This window comes from Alexandromys fortis, unplaced genomic scaffold, assembly GCF_014885135.2.
Source record: "Alexandromys fortis isolate MF-2015 unplaced genomic scaffold, M_Fortis_MF-2015_v1.1 scaffold_244, whole genome shotgun sequence".
Classification (NCBI taxonomy): domain Eukaryota; kingdom Metazoa; phylum Chordata; class Mammalia; order Rodentia; family Cricetidae; genus Alexandromys; species Alexandromys fortis.
Genome location: NW_026068150.1, coordinates 151,223 through 156,360, shown reverse-complemented (window position 1 = coordinate 156,360; position 5,138 = coordinate 151,223). Strand labels below are relative to the sequence as shown.

The window sequence follows — 5,138 nt, the reverse complement described above, 5'->3', positions numbered from 1 at the left end:
AGGGAGCAAGGAAGGAAGGAAGGAAGGAAGGAAGGAAGGAAGGAAGGAAGGAAGGAAGGGAGGGAGGGAGGGAGGGAGGGAAGGAAGTCACTATTAACCTCAAGGAAGCATTTCAAACTGATAGATCATTAATTATTATATATGAATTGTAGGAAAAATAAAGCAAAAGACTATCTTAACAAATATTGATCAAAAAGACTGGATATATTTTTATTTTTAATATTAGTAGGAGAAGTATATGAGTGTGTGTGTGTGTGTGTGTGTGTGTGTGTGTGTGTGCATGCTTGGGTGCAAGAGTATGCAAATGCTATGTGATCTTGTTCGCAAAATGCACTACCAACTGCACACAGAACTCTGTCTTTCCAAGGCAGTGTCCCCAGTGGCTCTGGAACAAAGTATTTATTAAGCCATTCTACCTCCATGTGGAGAAGTGGTTTCATGTTGACAGTGTTACATGTAACATGGTTTGTTTTTGTTGTGGTTGCTGCTGTTTGTTTATTTGCTTGCTTGCTGTGTTTTGTGTGTGTGTAATTCTAATATATAATTTAAAACTGTTTATTTTTATGTTGGGTTCCCTGGAACTGGCATTGCAGATGGCTGTGAGCCAACATGTGGTTCCTGAGAACTGAACCCAAGTCCTCCACACAATAAACAAGTGATTTTAAATCACCAATTCACCTCTTCAGCTTCCTAAATTCTAAATTCTAAATCACAGAACGTATATGCTCTGGAAATCTCTTCGCTCACCATGTCTTTCCTTTGACACCCTTCCCTGACCCATGCATCATTTTGGTTTCTTACTAGAATCCCCTGCTATTATTCACAGACCCAAGCAGAACTGCAGCTACACACACCCCAGCCTTTCTCCACAAACAACAGCACCCTGTTGCTTGCTTTGTCACTGATCCTGTCTCAGAGCAGCCTTCTTGGCCAGCCCCTATTGAGAGTGCGTGTAATATGGAATGTGGCCACAAGAGGGCAGAGGATCGCTTTCGGAGGAAGGCCTTCCTTCAGGTTCAGTGAGCCTGTAGAGCATGCTTCATAGACTAATTACACTGCACATGAGAGAGTTTCCCTCCTGACACCAGCAGCCGGCGGAACCCTATCCTGTGCCCTGGTGTGTGTTTCGAGATAGCCAGGAACAGCTCTCTTGGTTCCATGTCTGCCAGCTACAACTTGGAACAAGGGGAGAAATGAGGAAATGAGGTCACTAAATTGTCTTTTTAAAGCAGTCAAAGACGTAAATAATTATATGAACATTACAGAAATCCCTTCCAACACCAAAGTTGTAACGGTAACTCTGAATGGGAAAAATGTACATGAAATTGTTCATGAGAAATTCTCAGATTAATTCACTGTCTGGACATGAAGATCAATGGACTTGGATGATATGAAAAGAATACAACACCCACATACAAGATACCAACTCCTGATTCTTGACAAAGATAAAAATAACATTGAAAGAAAGACAGTGTTTTCAACAAACGTTATTGGGAAGACTTGAAATCCATAAGTAGAAGTTTGAAACTAGATCCTTAACTCTCCATCTCCATAAAAAGCAACTCTAAATAATTGAAGGCCTTAATATGAAACAATAAATTCTAAAACTATTAGAGGAGAAAGAAGGAAAACAATTCAAAATGCAGGTGTAGACTAATAATCTTTTTTGGCTTATCTCATATTTAGCTCCTCCTCTACAGGGTTTGGAGGCTCACCTGATTAAGCACATGCTTGTTAGAAGCTGTTTTATAATCTAACCAGCTACAAGCAGCTGAACTCAAAGAAAGGACAATAACTCCTTATGTATGTCCCTAAAAACTTCAAGTGACCAGTGGGGCTGGTGTGACTGGCACACCTACATCCCTACTCTCTTCTGCCTAACTTGGTCAACCCATACCCAGCTATAAACCTTCTTATTTGTTTTCTTCAGCACTGCAGTTTCTGCTGTTTTAACCCTTGATCTTCCTTTTAACTACAGGCTTGGTTCTCACTGTAACATTTATGAGCAACAAACAGTTTTTACTCCAGGACCTTTTTCCTTAATACCTACAGACAGCTAGTTCCTGCCACATTATTTACAACAGTTAAGTTATAGAAACAGCCTAAGCATTCCACAGCAAAGGAAAGGAAAAATAAAAGGTGGGTTATATACATACTGAAATATTTTCAAGCATAAAGGGGATTGAACTTATATATTTGCAAGAATATGATGCAACTGTAGATAATACTATTATCAAAAATAAGCAAGTCTCAGAAATACAGGTATCTTGTGTTGTATTTTTTTATTTCTGTTTTTTATGTGCATGGGTATTTTACCTGTACGTCTGTGCACTACATGTGTGTCTGGTGCCTGAGGGGGCCACTGGGATCCCTTGAGACTGGAGTTAGTCGCCATGTGGATGCTGGGAATCAAACCCATGTTCTCTCTAAGAGCAGCAGTGCTCTTAGCCACTGATCATATCTCTGACACCAATGTCATGTTTTATCTCATACATGATTTCTAGATTTTATACAGATATGTAAAAGCATGTATGTCTATATGACAGTTAAAAAAGTAAAACTGGGAGAAGAAAGGTGGTTTCGGAGGCCAGAGGACTTGGGTGAAAACAGCAGCAACTGAGGCAGTGAACTGCATCAGGGAGGTTTCCTGTGGTCAAGCAGAAAGCAGTGAAAAGCCCAATGCTGAGGACATGATGTCCAATGACTACTACTTTGACTCCTATGCCCACTTTGGCATCCATGAGGAGATGCAGAAGGATGAGGTGCTCACTGTTACTCCATCTTTCACAATCGGCATCTCTTCACAGACAGGGTAGTCTGGATGTGGGCTCAGGCACCAGCACCCTCTGAATGTTTGCAGCCAAGGCAGAAGCCTGCAAGCTCATTTGGGATTGAATGTTCAAAAATCTCTGGTTATGCTGTGAAGATTGTCAAAGCCAACAAGTTAGATCACATGGTGACCATCATCAAAGGCAAGGTGGGGGAGGTGGAGAAAGTGGACATCATCATCAGTGAGTGGATGGACTACTGTCTCTTCTACAAGTCCATGCTCAACACCGTGCTGCATGCCTATGACAAGTGGCTGGCACCTGATGGCCTCATCTTCCCAGTCCAGGTCACCTTTNAGTCTCTTCTACAAGTCCATGCTCAACACCGTGCTGCATGCCTATGACAAGTGGCTGGCACCTGATGGCCTCATCTTCCCAGTCCAGGTCACCTTTTATGTGACAGCCATTGAGGACCAATAGGGTAAAGACTACAAGATCCATTGGTAGGAGAATGTATATGGTTTCTATATGTCCTGCATCAAAGACGTGGCCATCAAGGAGCCCTTGGTGAACATGGTGTAACCAAAGCAGCTGGTCACTAATGCCTGCCTCATAAATGAGGTGGACATTTATACAGTCAAGGTAGGGGACCTGACCTTCACCTCCTCCTCCTGCCTACAAGTGAAGAGGAATGACTACATGCATGCATTGGTGGCCTACTTCAAAACCGAGTTCACCCAATGCCACAAGAGGACTGGCTTTTCAACCAGTCCTGAGTCCCCATATACACACTGGAAGCAGACTGTGTTCTACACGGAGGATTACCTAACAGTGAAGACTGTTGAGGAGATCTTTGGCACCAGTGGCATGAGACCCAATGCCAAAAACAATCCTGACTTGGACTTTACCATTGACCTGGACTTCAAGTGCCAGCTATGTGAGCCTCTCTCTTGCTCTGTCGCCTACCAGATGCACTGAGGTGGCTCCAGGCTGGCCCTCCTGCAGAAAGGGGCTTAGGGACTGGGCTTATGGGATGGGAGGGTACATCATGACCGTGTTTTTTATAACTTATGCTTTTATATGAGTGCATTTATGCCAATAAATCCTTAGCTGACAAAAAAAAGTAAAACTGTTCACACATTAAAAAAAAAAGAAAAGGAAAGGTAAGAAAAGATAGCATAATAGTGTTAAGAAGGAGAATATGACCACAAATACAGTACACATTTATATGAAAATTAGACACATGCATTCACTTGAGGAGTAATAGTAGAATGGGTCAGGAGGTCAAAGGACTTGATGATCAAGTCTGAGGACCTGACTTTAGTCACTGGGATCCATGGTAAAAGCTAAGACCTGAAAGTTGGGGCACATATGAACATACACACATATAAATACAAAAGTAAAATTTTTCAATGTGTGGGTATATATGGCAGATTCCACAAGAAATATAAGATTAAACAACTTCAAATTGATGGTTCTTTAGTTTAACAATATTTGTATATTCATTCAAACCTACATGTGTGAATGAATTTTTAAAAAAAAAACATAAAGATGGGAGTACGTTCTATAATTTAAAAAGGATTTCATATTGCTTGGGGGGGGAGAAACCTAGAAGGTACAAAAGTAGATTGCTGGGTGTCTTTGAGGGTCTACCTTCCCAGGCTGTTTCCTTTCTTCTTCTCTGATCTTTTCTACCTTGCCAAGAACTGTTCAGGACTCTAAAGACCATAATGGACTAGAAATTTCCAGCATTAGGAGCTCTAGTAAATGCTTGCTCTCTTACTATCAGGTATCTAGATCATAGAGACAAACAAACAAAATGAGACATCTGGTGGCTGGAGGGATGGTTCAGAAGTTAAGAGCACTTACTGCTCTGGCAGAGAACCCTGATTTGTCACCTAGCACACATGCCACGTGGCTCACAACAGCTGGTAATTCAAGCTCTAGGAGGAAGTGAAGCCTCTGGCCTCCTCAAACACCTGTACAAACAAACACACACACACACACACACACCACATACACATACACATACACACACACACACAGAGTTAAAACAACAATAAAAGGAGAATTGTGGCCAAGAAAGAACAGCATCATTGGCATAGTAGGAAGATAATTTACATTGCACTTTGGGCAGGCTCTCCACTATACGGGCATATTTTGTACCATAGGAGAAAAGCATTCTTCTCTCTGTTTGCCCAATCAACAAAAAGCTGAGCTCAGAAGTTTTGGCCTTTTAGGATTCTGCCTCAAATTACGTGGCATGCTGGAAAATATGAAGCTTCCTTTAGATCATACAGGTGGATGAACTACTGAGGAAAGTACAGGGCACTACACACACACACACACACACACACACACACACACACA

At 41.8% G+C, this 5,138-nt stretch overlaps 1 pseudogene; it reads left to right on the top strand.

Moving 5' to 3' along the window:
* Positions 1 to 957: 957 nt before the first annotated feature.
* On the top strand, positions 958 to 3,746 carry LOC126491518 (protein arginine N-methyltransferase 1-like; annotated as a pseudogene).
* Positions 3,747 to 5,138: the final 1,392 nt, after the last annotated feature.